The 19,187-nt window shown below is 42.2% G+C and overlaps 1 protein-coding gene and 1 long non-coding RNA gene across 3 annotated transcripts in view; one reads left to right on the forward strand and one right to left on the reverse strand.

Moving 5' to 3' along the window:
• The window catches only part of ZMYM6 (zinc finger MYM-type containing 6), a 41,187-nt gene extending 40,102 nt beyond the window's left edge, over positions 1–1,085 (reverse strand). Inside the window, exon 1 of one of the 2 annotated variants that reach the window (XM_008694417.2) lies at positions 718–1,085. The gene's annotated coding sequence lies outside the window, so the exon portion shown is untranslated. The remainder of the gene's footprint in view (positions 1–717) is intronic. The other variant, XM_008694418.2, reaches the window with a different exon arrangement.
• LOC103666407 lies at positions 1,084–12,778 on the forward strand. Its single transcript, XR_569491.2, has 3 exons — positions 1,084–1,217; positions 2,344–2,385; positions 12,530–12,778. It is a non-coding gene; the product is annotated as an uncharacterized LOC103666407 (long non-coding RNA).
• The last annotated feature ends 6,409 nt before the right edge of the window (positions 12,779–19,187 follow it).

Below are 19,187 nucleotides of genomic sequence, written 5' to 3' on the forward strand. Positions count from 1 at the left end.
AAATAAAATACGAAAAGTCTCTGGAAAAAGTTCCCACCTCCCTAATAACTTTAAAGACAAACACTCTGGTCTCTCAAATGTTGAAAACTTACATGGGGAATCAGACCAGCTGGCCAAGATGTGGGGAAAAGTTACCCAGCACTGAGGGGAAAGGGCTCAGAGGTGCAGTTTCTGACTCCGGGAGAATGAGTACTTGGAGGCCCACCTCAGCTTTTGTTTCTCAAAGTGGGGCAGGGCACATCGAGCTCCCCACCCCCACCTCTAACTCAGCCTTTACTGGAGGCCTCCATAAGGGCCCCATTTATTGGCCTAACAATAGATCAGAGGTCCAGATGACACCACCGGTGAACAACAGCCACGCCCTTGTTTAAAGTGGACCACCTGCACCTTCCAGGGTCTCCCTGGGGGCCATGCCCACGAATAAGCCCCTCTGAGTTAGGCTTCTCAATCGCTTCCCTGTAAACAAGAAACTCTTTTAGCCATCCAGCAGATTTCCCTTCCCCTAAGAGTAAACGCACTAAACCTGAAGCAAAAAAGGAAGCTCCCCAAAGTTGTCCTTATCCAAACAGTCAAGCCAGGCATGGAAATGGGCAACTGGTGGAAAAGCCTGCGGGGAAGAAGAGCTGAGAACTTCTGACCACTTGCCACAGTTACAACAATCTACGGGCGCTCATCCCTCCATCGAGTATGGTACCGCTGCGAAAGTCTCGTCCCTACCAATAATCTCCGCGCCCGTCACCGAGTACAAACGCGGCAACGTTGTATCGGATGGAGAACGCGACCCGCAAATCCCTGTCACCGCGTCCCTACGGCGAAATCCGCACGGCGTCAGTCACGCAGCCCTCCAGGCACCGCCCCCGTCCGGTGCCCGCCTCATCACGTGGCGCGCCCGCCGCCCCGCCCCGCGCAGTCCCTATAGCCGCCAACAGCCGCGCTCACCTTCCGGTCGCCTCCCTGCTCCCAGGGAGTACCGGGTGGGTAAGGAGGGCTAGGACCCAAGGCTCCCCGCGCCGGGACGAGGATTATTTTCTCTTACTGGAATTCTTCCGCCTGATCCATCCCAACGCAACACCCGGCCAACCGCGCGTGCGCAGCCCTGGTCTCCGCCCCTCCTTTTCCCGTCATGCTCTGGACCTGAGCTGAGTGATCTTCCCAGGATTCCTCTTTCCTCAGTTATGGTTGATTTCTTAAAGAGACCAAGACCTAAGGGTGAAAAGGTAGAAGAAAGGGTTTGGGGCAGAAAGTTGGGGGCATTAAATAGCACTGTAAATAGTCTGCACTATTCTTTAACTTGCATTTCCGGAAAGATTGCCTACTAAGGAACATAAGAATAAATAATGGCTGACATTTATTAAGCCAAGTGCTTGCTAAACACTTGACATGCATCATTCCCCTTAATCTTCACCACAACCCCAAGAGGTACACATTTTTATCACAGAGATGTAAATGAATAGATTAATTAACTTGTTCAAAGCCAAGATTTGGTATTTTTCATTCAGAATTGTTTTTTGATTTGTGACTGCTGTATAATATTCTATTTTATGAATATGCTACAGTTTATCTACTATTGATGTTTCCAGGTTTTGGCTATTAGGAATAATGCTGCTGTGAACTTTCCTGTCTTTTGTTGCACATATGTTAAGTTTATACCTATTAACTAATGTGCTTTTTATGTATATATAAAACTTAAGTGGATAATGTCAAGAAATTTTAGAAAGTGGTTTTTCAGTCGCACTCCCACCAGCCATCTATGAGAGGTCCAATTGCCCCACATCCTTGCCAATAACTACCGCTGTACATCTTTTTAATTTTAACCATTCTGGTGGGGGTATAGTGATATCTCTCTGTGGGGTGTTCTGTTTGTTTTTTGGGTTTTTTAAGATTTTATTTTAAAGTAATCTCTACAACCAACATGGGGCCCAAACTCACCACCCAGAGATCGGGAGTCTCTCGCTCCAACGAATGAGCCAGCCAGGTGTCCCTCAATGTGGTTTTAATTTGGATTTCCCAGATTTCTAATGAGATTGAGCCCATTTTTATGTTTTTGGATATCTGGATATACTCTTTTATGAAGTGCCTGTTCAAGTCTCTTACCCATTTTTGTATTGGATTGTCTGCCGTTTTATTGTGGACATATATTCTAGATATGAGTACTTTGTTGAATACATGTATTATACATATCTTCTCCCACTCAGTGGCCAGCATTTCCACTTCATTATTGGTCTTTAACAAACATAGAAGACCTTTATGCTTAGTGCTTCTTGTGTCCTGTTAAGAAATATTTTCCTACCAAAGATCCTGATTAAATTCTGGGATTGTAATTACTTTGTCTTTCTCATTTAGCTCTGCAATCCACTTGAAGTGGGGATTTGTGTATGGTGTGAGGTAAGTCGGGTTTCGTTTTTTACATGTGAATGTTAAATTGATTAAGTACTATTTTTGAAAGTCTGTACTTTCCCCTATTGCTCTGTATTGTCACCTTTGCATAAATAAATTGTCTATAAATGTGTGGATTTGTTTCAGGACTATGTAATCTATTCATTTTGTCTCTCTTTGTGGAAATATCACACTGTCTTAATTTCTGTAACAGTTTTACAGTAAATCTTGGTATCTGGTAGAAAAAAGTCTCCCCTCCCATTATGTTCTTCAAAATTGTCTTGGCTCTTCTTGGTCCTTTGCATATTCATATAAATTTTATTATTTTTAAGATTTTATCTTAAATAATCTCTACACCCATGGCTCAAACTCAGAACCCTGAGGTCAAGAGTCACATGCTCCACTGACTGAACCGGCCAGGCACCCCCATATAAATTTTAGAATCCGCTTGCCAAATGCGACCAAATTTTCCTCATATATTTTAGACTCAGCCAGAATTTTGTTTAATGTTGCACTGAAGCTATAGACCTGTTTTGGAAAATTGATATTTGTTATTCATTGTGTTGAATCATGTCCCCCAAAAAGATATGGTGACCTCAAGAAATAACATTGTTGCAGATGTAATTAGTTAAGACGAGGTCATATTGGAGTAGGGTTGACCCTTAATCCAATATAACTCACGTCCTTATAAAAAGAAGAGACATAGAGACAGACACTTGCAGAAAGGACAGCATATGACAATTGAGGCTGAAATTGAAGTACTGCAGCTTCAAGCCAAGGAATGCCAAGGATTAATATAAACGCCAGAAGAGACAAGGAAGCATTCTCCCATTCAGATTTCAGAGAGAAGGCTCTGCTGATACATTGATTTAGACTTCAAGCCTCCAAAACTGTAAGACAATAAATTTCTGTTTGTAGCACTTTCTTACAGCAGGCCTAGGAAACTAATATGATTGAATCTCCCAATCCATGGAAAGAGTATATATCTCCATTTGTTTCTGTAATTTCTCTTGTTAATGTTTTTAGTTTTTAAGTTTAGAGATTACATATGTTTTAGATTTATTCTAGATCTTTGATATTTTATGGTATTTTTTTTTTTAATATTTGCCCATTTATTTGAGAGAGAGAGAAGGGGGAGAGGCAGAAGGAGAGAATCGTGGACCCAAAGGCAGGACTTGATCCCACAACCCATGAGACCTGAGCTGAAACCAAGAGTCAGACACCCAACCAACCGAGTCACCCAGGCACCCCTTTTATGGTATTTTAAAGGGTAAAATTTCATTTTCTAATTGTTTATTTCCGGTATAAATGTAGAAATATAACTGACTTTTGTATGTTGGTTTTGAAGCCAGCGCCTTTGCTAAATTCATTTATTAATTCTAATAGTTTATCCATATTTGTAAAAATTTTCTAAGTTTTCAACAATATAGAGAATGACAAATTTATCTCTTCCTTTCTAAGCGTATACTTTTTATCTCATTTTCTTGCCTTAATGGAAATGGTGATATTGGGCATCTGTATGTTCTTCCTGCTATGTTGTTTTCAATATAAAATCATTAAATATTAAATTTGCTTTAGAACTTTTGCAGTCACCTGTGGAGGATTAAATATGGTAAATTCTTTGCAACTTTTTTCATCAAGAGAGGGAGTCTGTTTCCTTATCCCTTGTTTTTTGGTTGGTTTTGTGATTTATTTTGACTGATAGAATGTGACAGAAGTGATATCCTGTAAATTCCCAAATGTATTCTCAATAGTCTTTGCAGCTTTGACTTTCTTGGGACACTCTAACCACCATGTCAAGATGAGATGGGTTAAACTACTGAATGATGAAAAAGCACATGCAGAGAGTAACCCTATAGCCAGCACCAAGGCCCCATACATATGAGTGGAACAATTTTTGATCCTCCAAGTTGATAGATGACTGCAGCCTCATGAGTGAGCCCAGGCAAGATAAGCAGAAGAATTACCCAGCTAAATCAAAATTATAGAGTCATGAATGAATAAACAGTTCTTATCATAAGCTAGTAAGTTTGGGGTGCTTTGTTATTTAGCAGTAGATAACTGTTACAGAATTGATATCTAGAAATGGAGTACTGCCATAACTAAAATCTAAAACATGTGACATTGACTTTGGGACGAGGCAGGCAGCAGAGTCTGGAAAGGCAAGGAGTCTGTTAGTGGAGGCCGGAAGAACAGTGAGGAAATTGTTATTGGAGGCTGGAGGAAGACTAAGCAGTGTAGTGCAGCGACAAAATGTTCTGCAGCACTGCCCCCTATAATAACATGGAAGATAGAAATGTAATTAGTGAACTTGTAGATCTGGCTTAGGAGATTTCTGGACAGAATATATAAAAGTGCTATTGACTTATTTTAGTCACCTATGATAAGGCTTTGCAAAAGATAAACAAGTGAAAGAAGGAACTTTTGTTTTCAAGCAGAAATTAGACAAAATATGAAGGGTCCGAGACAGTCTCTCCAGCTAGCAAAATGTCATCAAAATAAGAAACAAATCTCGGAAGAAAAATCACATATAGGACATCACAGGTAAAATGTGGCCTCGAGGTCAAGATCAACTCAAGCGTGCAGCTGTAAGACCTCAAAAGGAGTTAAACAGTACCTCATAGACCCTCTCATCTAGACAGAAGGGCTTCTAAGAAACACAAGGGCATTGTCCCATAACAATCTGAAACACCCAGAGTAGAGAGAGTCCTGTCTCACAAAGAAAAATGGAGGTGGTTTGAGGGGGCACAGAGTGAATCCCAGTAAGAAACATGAAGTATTTAAGGGAAGCATTTGGGAAAAACTGAAACCCTAGACTATAAATATTACTGAGTGTTTGAAATGAAAAAGACCCTTATAGAAGCTGAGAAAGCAACTCAGCTGCAAATATGGACCATTTCTTACGGAAAATAAAGGTTTCTCAGGGGAGAAAGCCATGAGCCCAGGGGGAAGAAGCAAAAGCCTCTGAAGACAATTGATTATGAAACCATTCCCAGGGAACAAAACAATCAAAGAACATCCCTTGTCCTTGGAGTAGGAGAATCTGACAACAGGTGTCCAGGTAGTGAATTACTTTGGATCAATGACTGTTATATGCTTTCTGTTCTTCCTCTTTTTGAACAGGAGCGTTCATTGGAGTCATTATTTCTCTGTGTCATCAGGTGTTTGGGGTGTGTGGGGAGCAGAGAGCAAGGGGAACAGATAACTTGTCTTTTTAGTTAGCAGGCGTTTGGATTGAAAAAGTTGCACCTGAGCAGATGAACCCAATGAACTACACCAGAAGAGTTTCTTCTTCATCGGCCTGAGTTAGATGGTGGGATCCTGGACTTTGATCCAATGCCATAATGATTTGAGACTTTCAGCTGAGAATGTGAGTGTATTTTGATTGGGAAAGGACATCGATTGTTATGTCCAAAAGGCAAACTACAAGAGATTGTAGTATCTCTGTATGTGTATGAGGTTTCTACTATCAAGAAGTGGGGTCAGTTTCCCTGCCACTTGAATCTGGGCTGGCCTGTCAACTTGTTTGACCAGGAAATTGCAGGGGAGTGACAGTGTAACAGTCATGGGTGTAGGCTCTAAGAGAACTGGCAGCTTCTGCCTTTGCTGTCTTGGAGCCACCATCATGTAAACAGGTGTCGCCATCCTACTGGAGAGACCACACAGAAGGAGAGAAATCCCTGAGCTTCCCTGCCAAGGTCCTAGGGATGTGGGTGAAGTTATCTTGGGTATTCCAGCCAAATTCCCAGCTAAAAGCGTCAACATACCATGGGGCAGAAGAATTCCCCAGCTGAGCCCAACCAATCACAGAATCATGAGAAATAACAAATAGTTGCTTTAAGCCACAATGTTTGGGAGTGGTTTGCTACCTAACAATAGATAACTGACACACTAAAATAGTTTATATCTTTTAGTTTGATGTTATTAGGAATTCCCTCTGGGTTCCTATGTTTCAAGAATCCTTACTGTATACTTCTATTTCAAATTCCCAGTTGCAATTTTGTGACCTGCTTAGAGTACAGATTTATTGTTTATCACTCTTTCTTTTCCTCTCCCTCTCCTCTACCTTAAAAACTAGTTTGAGCATTTTAATTATTTTCCTCAAAGTTATAGATGATATATTTTTTTGAATCCCTGGGTGTTGAAGACCATTTTTATAACAAAGAAACCCCAAAATTCAATCCCTCAAATAAACTGAAGTTTAGGGGTCCCTAGGTGGCTCAGTCGGTGAAGCGTCTGCCTTCAGCTCAGGTCATGATCTCAGGGTCCTGGGATCCAGCCCCGCATTGGGCTTCCTGCTCAGCAGGGAGCCTGCTTCTCCCTCTGCACCCCCCTGCCTTGCCGGTACATGCACTCTCTTTCTCTCAAATAAATAAATAAAATCTTTAAAAAATAAAAATGAAATAAAAACAAACTGAAGGTAACCTTTCATATCACCATTCGAGGCATATGCTCTAGGTCATAAGCAGGTGCACTTCTCTATCATCATTTGTGAACATACGATTCTCCCCTCTTGTTTCTCCATCACTGAAATTCGGTTGTAGGCACATCTTCCTGAGAGTGTGGAGGAAGGACACATGCGTCTTATGTTGCTAGGCTCAAAAATGACACATAAAACTCTGAGTACATACCGATAGAGGCTCTTGTCCACGTGACCATGTGTAACTGCATTGAGGCGAGGAGAGGGTGTGGCGAGGAGAGGATAGTGTCATGTTCCAATCAATAATTACAATCCCACAGCACAACTGACATATTTGGTTATAAGATGCCGCCAAATCAAAACCAGAGTTGCTGGGAAGTGATGGGCGGCTCTCCAGCTCAAGAGCACAGTGCAGATGGATGTGTAGTCAGTGCAGAGAATCCTAAATGAAACATGAAAACAAACATTTACTTACAAAGGAAAGAGAATTAGGCCAGCTTTGGACTTCTCATCTGCAGTACTATGACAGAAACTAAAATCCAAGAATGTTATACACGGCCAAGACGGTCAGGGTCAGTTAATGACATTTCTGAAAATACTGTGCAAGGTATGGTGTAGATTGCTAAATTTCCAGTGAATTTCAGTCTTTTCTTCTTTTATGATTAATTCTATCCCTCATAGGCAAGCCAAGCCTTCTCCTCCTCTCCCCATCTCAGAATTGCCTGGCCAATCCCGAGTAGAGGAAGCCCCATAGCTTCCCTGGGCCTGGGGGCAGTGGAGGAAGTGTGTATAAATTTGGGCCAATGAGTGTTTATTTAGTGATGAGGTTAGGTTTTAACATGCTTATCTGTGAAGAATATATGAAGATAAACATTCACAGAAATGTGCATATACAGGCAGGAGTTTATGTAAGTTGTATGTGATTTAAATTACTATAAATATGTACAAGAAAGCGATAGGGGTTGGGGTTGATTAGGCGGTCACATTATTCTGAGTGGCCTCCAGGCAACCCTGACCATGTCTAGACAGACAGGCAGCTTTCCAAGCACGGTAGCTCTCTGGTACCAGCCCTGTGTCCTCCCACAGTCTCAGACTTCAGAGGTGGAAGGCCCTTTAGTGGTTATATGGCCCGAGGCTTGCGCTGTGCTTGAATCCTGGTTGCAGCACTGCAAGGAGAATCTTCAGTCTCTGCACACCTTTCAAGACAAGGAGTTAACTCCTCCCTAGCAGCTCCTTTTACAGTGGACAGCTCCGCCTTCAGGAAGGTTCTGATCATAAACTCCTGGCTAAGCCCTAGGAAGGTAGTCCCTTCTCCCTCTTCTGTCCTCACCCCCACTTACATAATTCAGCTCCGGGGTACCACCCTTCCTTTCCTCAATCACGGTGCCTAAAGTTATCAAGTATTATTGAGCCAGAGCCGATGCTAAGCACTAGAGACATAGACATGAATGAGTTAAATTTTCGCTTTTAAAGGTCATGTGCTGGAGGCGGAGCAGACTTGGAAAAACTATCCACAAGAATTAGAAGGAGTGAATAACTGGGCGGGGGAGGAAGAGAGGTGGTTTCAGGAAAGACTCCCTGCAGGAGGGAAGACATGTGAGCTGAGTCGGAGGCAGAATCAGGCCTCCAAAGCCTACAGTCGGCTCTGCCTCCTCCTACCCACACACTCCCCAGCTGTGTCCCTCGCTCCCCACTCTCATCTCCTGCTAATCCCAAACACCCAGAAAGAAGAAAACAGGCTTAGACATCCCTGATGCCTGGTCGGCATCACACAGAGTTACAGGAGGAGCTAAGGGTGGGAAGGGCCACCACATGAACACAGCCATCCTCCAACTGCCCCATGGGGCCCAGCCCTGTGTCTGAGGAGAGGCTCAGAAGGCGGGGACAGGCCCTCCAGCTCAGAAAAAGAGCGTTACAGGACAGTGTGCTAACCCAAGAGGCAGCCCTGAGCCCTGGCTCTGGTGAGGGTCTAGACCCCTGGATCAGAGAATAGGAAAGGCCATGGGCCTGGCCTGGCTGAGCGGCTCTTGCCCCAGGGGCCCCTGCCATGGGCTTGGGACTCCTGACTACGGCTCTCTGGCAGTTCTGGCAGGCCTAAGTCTGTCAGCACCCTGGAAACGAGGGCACACCTCGGACTCTATGGTTACATCAGCCCAGCTCAAGACTAGTCATAGAGTCTCAGACTAGAGAAGGCTCTGGGGCACTAAGGAAGAAGAAAGGAAGGAAGCAAATGAATTCCTTCTGTACCAGGAACTACACAGGATGTTTCACCTTTGATAGCAAATCTCAGTTTTAGCATGGTCATAAGAAAGGATACACAGCAAACTGTGAACACTTCTCTGTGATGGGTAGAATAATAGAGGACTTTGTTTCAATGTTTGATACAATAATACATTATCAGAAATAAAATATTTCTAGCAGCCAAAATATCTATCTATTGATAATTATGATATATATCTTATATATATATGAGATATATATATATCTCATATATATCTTATGTCCCCCTTATGACCCCCTAAAGGGTCAATCTTTAACATTAAAGTACTGACTTCTATTCACCCTCTCATTCTTCCTCAGCTGAGGCAGTGACTTCTCTAAACAGAGAGTTTGGGAGAAGAAACTATGTGCAGTTCAGCATCTTCTTTTCCTTGCATGTGGAAGCAAGCTGTCAACAGGGAACTAGTTTCCTTGGCTCTTCTCCCACTAAGGCTCACAGGGGCAGGCCTGCCATGGGGGGAGTCTCTATCCTCCAACCTAGCCTCTTCCAGTAATGAAGGTGATATATACCTTTGTTTGCCATTTCCTGAATCTCATTTCTCAATTGGTTTAGAAGTTAGTGGGGAAGAGGAATGGTAATTATTGGACCCCTTCAAACTCCCAATAGTACAATGCAAAGAACGCTGAATCAGGAGATACAAAGTTAGTAATCCTAGATCTGCCACGTAGGAGTTGTGCCCTAGGGCAAATCACCTACCACTTAAGACCACAGTTTCTTACCTGATGAAGGAGTCTACATGCTTGATTATAAGCAACAGAAACCGGGTCTGGTTGTTTTTGCTTTTGTTTTTAATTTTAATTCCAGTGTAGTTAATGTACAGTGCTATATTATTTTCAGGTGTACAATACAGTGATTCAACAGTTCCATATATTACTCAATGCTCATCAAGATAAATGTACTCCTCATCTTCTCCTTCTCCTCCTCCTCCCTCCCTTCTTCCTCCTCCTCCTCCCCTCCCCTTCCCCATCCCTCCCTCTCCCTTCTCCTCCTCTTCCTCCTCATCTTCCTCCTCCTCCTCTTCCTCTTCCTCCTCTTCTTCTCCTTCTTCTCCTTCTTTTCCCTCTTCTCCCTCTTCTTCTTCTTCCTCTTCTCCTTATTCTTCCTCCCACCCTCCTCCTCCTCCTCCTCCTTCTTCTTCTTCTTCTCCTCCTTCTCCTCCTTCTCCTCCTCCTTCTTCTTCTTCTTCCTTCTTCTTCTTCCTTCTTCTCTTCCTCCTCTTCTTTTGAGTCAGCTCCACACCCAACAAGAGGCTTGAACTCATGAGCCCAAGATCAAGAGTCTCATGCTCTAACGACTAAGTCAACCAGACACCCTGGGTCTGGTTGTTTTAAGCCAAAAAGGAAAAATATGGTGGCTTGCAAAATGATGAGAAGCTCTAAGTAAAGGTTTAGACAATGGACAAAATGAGGGACCTCCCAAGATCTGTCAGCAAGAATAGCTTGATCCATGTCCAAATATTGCTAAAATGAACTTTATGCCAAACATCCTGTCTTTGAGTCTGGGTAAGCTAAATGCCAAAATAACCTCCCAAATTATAAAGGTTCTACACTATGAAAGTTTATTTCTGTTTCACACCATAGTCCAACATGGGAGCTCCTGGTCTAGTCGCTTTTCTGGGCAGCTGTCCTCCAGGCATTGTCTCAGGGACCCATAATTCTTCGGTTTTCTGTTTCTGTCCTCTTCTATGTCTGTGGAGTCTTCTCCATTCTGCCAATGGTTGGGGAAAGAGAGGGCAAAGATCACACGTGGGACATTTAGGTCAGGCCTACAAGTTGGGCATTGTTTCTATCTATGTTCCATTGTTCAGAACTCAAGTCGCATGGCCGCACCTAACTTCCAGGAAGATGTAGTATATCTGTAAGCCAGGAGGATAAGAAAATAGGGTTTTATAAACATTTGAAAATCTCTGTCACAACACTTGTACAGGATTCAAAGTTCTAAGAATGATCATCTGATTGGCCAAGTTTAGGTTACCTGCTAAGCTACTCGCCATATCAGGAAGAAAATATGGAAAGAATCTATCCCTCTCTATTCTACTGTGAGAGGAAACAAACAGAGAAACTGTCCTCATAGTGGAGAATTTCCCTAAAAGGGAGATCAGGATGCTTAGAAACAAGGGGAAAGTTGGATGCTAGACAGCCAAAAATGAAAACGTCTGGTATATCTGTAATCTGCGTGGATTACACAAGAAAGTCTCTAAAGGCTTTTCCAGCTTTAATAGTTTATAATTCAGGTGCAAGAACTAAAAAAAGTATAGATGTCCAAAGATTTCTATTGAGAGCAACAGCCCTCCAAGTCCTAAGGGCCTTCCTGACTCTCGGAAGAGCAAATAATTCATAGCACAAGATAATATTTGTCAATGCATGGGACAGCATTAGTGCTCAATGGAACCATATTGTCTGAAAAAAGTATGATTCAGTAACATAACATGTTAAAATGGAAAATAGCACTGCAAGATCATGACCTTGAATTTTTTTTTCATTATTGTCACTACTAAAAGAGGCCTAATAGCAGCTCTAATATTTTAGCCCCACATTTACTCTCACGTGTATCCCTAACATCTGAATTTGATTTTTAGTAGTTTTATCCACCACAATTATCTGGAATGCATTGCAGAGTAGCTGATCATATGGGGCAGGGGGAAAAATCGTATGACTTTAGAACATTCTGCTATGGCAAGAAAGAAGGGATGTTTAAAAAAAAAAAAGAAAGAAGAAGGGATGTTTCAAGGATGTCACGGGCAGAGCTAAAAGGACAAAGCCTAGAGATGTACCCACTGGTGAAGTTGTAATAATTTAATTTTAAAATGTTATAGTTAGAGTGAATTGGAATAAGTCAAATCTATAAAGACTATGCATTCATGCTAAGACTCAAATGAGAGAAGTAAACAAAAAATATACCTTTATGCAAACAAAAAAATGTTAATACAGTAGAAAGATGAATACAATATATGTTTAATAATGAGTTATATGTGTATCTTTGAGTGTACAGGTGTGGATGCACATTTATTTTTTCTTCTGTAAAGGGTGTGTTGATTTAAATATATTCACACATAGGGACCCCTGGGATTTGATTCAGCCTCAGCTCAAATGATGTCATGTCTAAGGAAAGGGAGAAACAGGGGAAGAATGAGGTCTCAAGAACACACAAGAAAGAGCAAAAATCAAAACTTGAAATAACAATTTTTACTAAAATTTCTGACACATATTAATCCTACTTTGGGACCCCTCCAATAGAGCGTAACACAAATGTGAGGAGAAATGGTCTCCTCACTTTACTGTAGATATCAAGAGATCATGTTGCCAGGGAAATGCTGATTACAAACAAATTAGAGGGCTCAGAGATTAGTTAAGCAGGTTCCCCTGCTTCTGCCAAAATTGTAAGCGATAGAGTTAGCATTTGGACCCGAGTATTGTGTGAATCCAATTCTTTTTTTTTTTTTTCCATTTCAGTGTGCTCTTCTGTGGTCTCCTGGCTGCGTCTATTTCTGATGATAACGACTTCACTTACAGCTCTCAAGTGAAGGATGCTCAGTCTCCTATACTATCTGCCTTAGGACTTAAAGTTGGGTCTGTATCCTCCATGCTCCCCTTGGCTGCAATTAATTAAAAATTCATGTTCCTTTAAAGCTTATTTCATCAGGCTTTATTTAAGTACTCCTTCTTACTACTGACACCTACTCATCTCCTAGGCGCTCTTCAACATTCATTGAAGAATTTAGCTGCTGGCTCACTGTTTTCCTCTTCTGCCATGAATTCACCTTTCCCATGGACACTTCTAACACCTTGGTCTCTCAGTTTATTTAGCTTCTCAATTTCAGTGAACTTTGACCCTTTCTACCTGAACTTCCCCATTCCAATGACACAACTTGAACCCTTTGGTTGCCTAAAATTGCTCCACCTCAGAGATAATACATACAGATATCCCACTTTCTTTTTTTTTTTTTAAGATTTTATTTATTTATTTGACAAAGATAGAGACAGCCAGTGAGAGAGGGAACACAAGCAGGGGGAGTGGGAGAGGAAGAAGCAGGCTCATAGCAGAAGAGCCTGATGTGGGGCTCGATCCCATAACGCCGGGATCACACCCTGAGCCAAAGGCAGACGCTTAACCACTGTGCCACCCAGACGCCCCTCAGATATCCCACTTTCTGACTACAGTCTTCTAGCTTTTCTGTTTTCTCACTCAATTTCTCCCTCTAAAGCTCCACTTCTATTTTATAAAGACCTCTAGTTCTTTGATCAGTCTACTTTCATTCTATTTATTCACCTCTGCTGTCTTCTCTTCCTTTTATATTTTCTACTAGTCACTTACCAATATCCTCAACTCTCTACTATGGACTTTATGTTGTTCCTACTTCTCCATGCCCACACCTGGACTGCTTATTACTGTTGATAAAAGTCATGAGCCTACTACGCTGGCACAAATACAGCCTCAACTGGGCTAATGATATTGTCTAGAAATCCTCCCATGCCTCTTTTGTCAGTACTCTCTTCCATTCTTCACAATGACTATTCAGAGTTTCTCCTTTCTCTTCAAATCTCTAACCCTAGCACTTCACTCACAGCAGATGACCTGACCTCTTCTTTTCATAGAGAAAATACTATATAAGCAACTAAATGAGAACGTCCTCAGTTCCTGGCATCAAACGCACCATTTTCTGCAATTAAACCTACCATTCTTTCTTTCCTCTAATTACAAAGGACAGTCTATTTGTCACAGCCACACACCTCTTAGAAGAGCTTGACCACACTCACTCTTTTCATTTCTTCTGATCACACCCGCTCCTCAGTCCACTGCTGTCTGGCCTCTGCCTTCTACAGGAATCATTCTTAGTGAATTCACTGACTTTGTTGCTAAAACCTATGGCTATTTATCAGCCCTTGTTTCGTCAATCAACGGCATTGCTGCTATTGACCTCATCCTCTCTTTTTTTTTTAAATTAAGATTTTGTTTATTTATTTGTGAGAAAGAGAAAGAGGGCACGCACATGCATAAGTAGGGGGGAGGGGCAGAGACAGAGACTCTCAAGCAGACCGCATGCTAAGCATGGGGCCCTGACAAGGGGTTCGATCTCACGACCACGAGATCATGACCCTGAGATCACGACCTGAGCTGAAACCGAGAGTCAGACGCTTAACCAACTGAGACACCCCGGTGCCCCGACCTCATCCTCTCTTAAACCCCAACACTTGGCTTTGTGATACCATATTCTCCAAGTTTTCCTTCTATGGCCTTAGCCATTTCGTTTTAGTCCCTTTCTTGTGTTCCCATATCTATGCTAATTGATTAATGATCAGTGTTCCTCAAGGTTTCTCTCTTTGGCCTTCTTTTCACCTCATTCTACCCGCAGTGAGTGTACTCTCACCACCCACGTCTATGGCTATAATCATCAACTCTATGTGATGGCTCAAAAAACTACAACTCTTTCCCAGATATTTCTTCTGAACTGTTTACCCAACTGCCTATTAAATATTTCCCTTTGGGTATTTCACAGCATCTCAGACTCAACGTATCTAAAATTGAACCCAGGGGTGCCTGGGTGACTCAGTTGGTTAAGCATTTGCCTTAAGCTCAGGTCATGATCCCAGGGATCGAGTCCCATATTGGGCTCCCTGCTCAGTGGGGAGCCTGCTTCTCCCTCTGCCTCTGGCCCTCCCCCTCGATTGTGCTTGCACTCTCTCTCTCACTCTCTCTCTCTCAAATAAATAAATAAAATCTTTTTAAAAAAAATTGAACCCGTTATTTGTCCCAGGGCCCCACTCCTTCAACTGCTCACCTCACCTCCCCTTCCTGTGTTCCTTATCTCTTGGAATAATACACCATCCACCAGGATGTGACAATGAGAAATAGAAATGAAGATATTCTGAAGCAGAAGGGATACATGCACACATGCATTCATTAAACGAACATTTATCAAGTGACTCCCTGCCCAGTATTGTGTTATCTACTAAGAAATGAGCTGTGAGAGACAAAGACCTACAGTTCCAGAAACAGAAAGAAAGTACATGTCAGGCAGAGATGCAAAGAAAGACCTATACAGAAAATTTCATTTCTATTTGTGTTTGATAACCAGAAAAAAAAAGTATATATATTTCAAATAGTTGTCCTGAGACAGGATGTTACACATAATTTGGGTGCTTTTTAAAATACTTCTTTAGCTTAGGGATGCCTGGGTGGCTTAGTCAGTTAAGCGTCTGCCTTCAGCTCAAGTCATGATCCCTGGGTCCTGGCATCGAGTTCCACGTGGGGCCCCTTGCTCAGTGGGGAGCCTGCTTCTCCCTCTGCCTGCCTGTGGGCACTCTCTCTTTGATAAATAAATAAATAAATAAATAAATAAATAAATAAATAAAATCTTTTTAAAAAATCAGATTTTTCTTTAGCTCAAAGAACCTTGAAGAGGCAAAAGGGTTCATCAAGGAGACAGACCCTCTACTGCAGATCGTTGTTGGCAATTAGCTGTGTACTAACTATCTGGTGAAATCTCATACTATTATTTTGGGTCATTCTTTGAATCTTGATTTTTTTTTTCAGTAAATTTATGGGGCTTTTTTTCCATTATAAAAGTGATACAGCTTATGGTTGGGGAGAAATATATAAGAAGCTTTTTGGGGAGATACAGAATACAAAGAATAAAGTTGTGGGATTAATTCTCATTCTTTCTGAGCTCCTATTCGTGGACCCAAAGCAGGATATTCCTAATATTTAGGTGTTTTCCTAAGGGTACGAATGCCATTGATTATGGATGAGCTCCTGGGGAATTTTAGGACTATGGCTTGACTGCTATTGCACCTCTCTCTTCAGATACTTATTCCTAAGTGGTAAGTCAAGAAACAAAGTTGGGGTATGATGCTTCATCCCGAAGTAACAGGGATGAATTTTAGGGCATATTCAGGTATGGAGAAAATAACATTTATTTTCTCATAATGAACTTAAATCCAAATCTGAAGCCTCACGCTGTTACACTGGCAGAAAGCTTAATCTCAGTCATTACTGGCATTCCCAAGAAGAATTCCACCAGAGGTATGTATATGTCCCAGAGTGGATCTTATTCACCATTAAAACATCAGGGAGGCTCTGCAGCCATTGGCTCGATAGTCCAGATTGGTTACCACAGAGATGACCATTGCCCCAATCTGCATGTTCTCATCAGGACCCATGGTTTAGGGCATGAGTATCTTCATCGAGGACAAAACTCCTTATGCTCAGGGTCCAGCCCTCACCCCACAGTGCTGTCAAAGAACATGGTGCAGGTTCCCTCAAATCACACAATAGAGCTTCACCGCCTTCCTAGCCTTCTGAAAGCTTTTCTTCCTTAGTTTTCTGAGACACTTCCCTGTCTTCTTAACCACACACACACACACACACACACACACACACACATTCACAAACACACACACTCCCTCCCTGGATATTTTATTTTATTTTTACATTTTTCAAAAGATTTCATTTATTTATTTGTCAGAGAAAGAGAGAGAGAGAGAGCACAAGCAGGGGGAGCAGCCGGCAGAGGGAGAAGCAGGCTCCCTGCTGAGCAAGGAGCCCAATGTGGGACTCAATCCCAGGACCCTGGGATCATGACCTGAGCCAAAGGCAGACATCTAACCAACTGAGCCACCCAGGCATCCCCCTCCCTGGATATTTTCATAATCTTTTCAGTCAGGTTGAATTTTCACAAAACATAAGATAGCTCATGACTTCTAACAGCTTCTGCTTTGGGTCCTACCAAAATCCCTCTGACAAAGATGCAAGGGAGGAGAAGTATAAAACAATACAAATTAATGTCTCAAAAATTAGGTAACCGCGGGGCACCTGGGTAGCACAGCGGTTAAGCGTCTGCCTTCGGCTCAGGGCGTGATCCCAGCGTTATGGGATGGAGCCCCACATCACGCTCCTCTGATGTGAGCCTGCTTCTTCCTCTCCCATTCCCCCTGCTTGTGTTCCCTCTCTTGCTGGCTGTCTCCATCTCATAAATAAATTAAAAGAAAAAAATTAGGTTAACTGCCCCATGAACAAGCGGTTTGCACACTCAATGGTAGTCCTCACTTGGACCAGGATTCAGTCGTTTTTATCATGTTTTTTTTTTCCCCTTGGTCCTATTATCAGAAGCAGGGATGTGCACTCAGTGCTCCAGTTTTCCTGAAGTTGTTACACAAAATCTGGGGCTTATCTCTCATTGATCTCTTTTACTTGTACAAGTCATTCATTTATTAGAAATAAGAGTCTACACATCTTTTTTTTTAAGATTTTATTTGGTTTTGACAGAGAGAGAGACAGCCAGTGAGAGAGGGAACACAAGCAGGGGAGTGGGAGAGGAAGAAGCAGGCTCCCAGTGGAGCACGGAGCCCGATGCGGGGCTCGATCCCAGGACACTGGGATCATGCCCTGGGCCGAAGGCAGACGCCTAACGACTGAGCCACCCAGGCGCCCCAAAAGTCTACACATCTTAAAGACTCAACTGCTTTATCTTGCTTAGACAAACTTATGTTAACTTAGAAAATAAAACACATTTGTTGTCAGCAATTGCTCATGGATACATTTACTAGATAAGACTTTTGGCTGCAAGTGACAGAAAACCAAATCAAAGTAGGTTAAGTAAAAAGATAATATATTGGTTGGGGCACCTGGGTGGCTCAGTCTGTTAAGTGGCCGATTTGATTTCAGCTCAGGTCATGATCTCAGGGTCCTGGGTTCAAGTCCCGAATAGAGCTCCACACTCAGAGGGGAGTCTGCTTGAGGATTCTCTCTCTCTTCCTCTCCCCTTCCTCTCCCCTGCTTATGCTTGCCACCCTCCTCTCTAAAAGAAATAAATAAAACTAAACAAGAGAGAGAGAATCTACTAGCTTACATAATTTGGAAAGTTCCAAGAGTTGAACATCACAAATGGATCGATCAGGGAGGGAAGGTGTCAAAATTGTTACTATATGACCTAGACTGGAATCGGAATACTTCATCTTCCAGGTATTGAGATTAGGTCGGTGACGGTCATTTGATAGTCAGCACCTCACTGGGACTTTTTTTCCTCCTACCCTATCAAGAAATACACTTCTATATCCAGTGAAAATATTCTTCAGGAGTGGAGGTAAAATAAAGACATTATTAGAGAAGGAAAACCAAAAGAATTTCTTGCCAACAGTCCTGCTCTAAAAGAATTGGTAAAGGAAGTTCTTCAGATAGAAGGGGAACAGGGGCGCCTGGGTGGCACAGCGGTTAGGCATCTGCCTTCGGCTCAGGGCGTGATCCCGGCGTTATGGGATCGAGCCCCACATCGGGCTCCTCCGCTAGGAGCCTGCTTCTTCCTCTCCCACTCCCCCTGCTTGTGTTCCCTCTCTCGCTGGCTGTCTCTATCTCTGTCGAATAAATAAAATCTTTAAAAAAAAAAAAAGAAGGGGAATAATACCTGAAGGAAACGGGGAACATCAAGAATGAAAGAAGAACAGAAATGGTAAATATCTGAGTAAACATAATAGACTATTCTCTTGAATTCTTTTAAAACTATTTACTATTGGCAGTAAAAATTATTAACACTGCCTGATGGGGTTTATGATTCTAATACATAAAACAACTATAACAAAAGGTCGGGGGCGCCTGGGTGGCTCAGTCGTTAAGCGTCTGCCTTCGGCTCAGGGTGTGATCCCAGAGTCCTGGCTCCTCTGCTGGAAGCCTGCTTCTTCCTCTCCCGCTCCCCCTGCCTGTGTTCCCTCCCTCGCTGGCTGTCTCTCTCTCTCTGTCAAATAAATAAATAAAATCTTAAAAAAAAAAAAAAGATGGGGAGAGGGTAAAGGGACTTATTTGGGGGTAATATTTCTACATTCCACTTGAAGTAGTAAAATACTGATTCTAGGTGGACTATGAAAGTAAATTATGTTTATTGCAATCACTAGAGCAACTACTAAAAAAATTATACAAAAAGTCATGGTCATAAACACAAAAGTTAAAATGGGATACTAGAAAATGTTCAAATTAGCCAAAAGAACGCAGGGAAAGGGAACAAAGGGAACAGAGAACAAATGATACAATGATATGCTTAATTACTATGTATTATATTAGGAAGATAAGAATAACTGTTGGAGAAATTAAGTTCAATTGCCAGTGTAGTGGTCAGAATCA

The sequence above is a fragment of the Ursus maritimus genome, unplaced genomic scaffold (genome assembly GCF_017311325.1).
Source record: "Ursus maritimus isolate PB19 unplaced genomic scaffold, ASM1731132v1 scaffold_32, whole genome shotgun sequence".
NCBI classification, from domain to species: domain Eukaryota; kingdom Metazoa; phylum Chordata; class Mammalia; order Carnivora; family Ursidae; genus Ursus; species Ursus maritimus.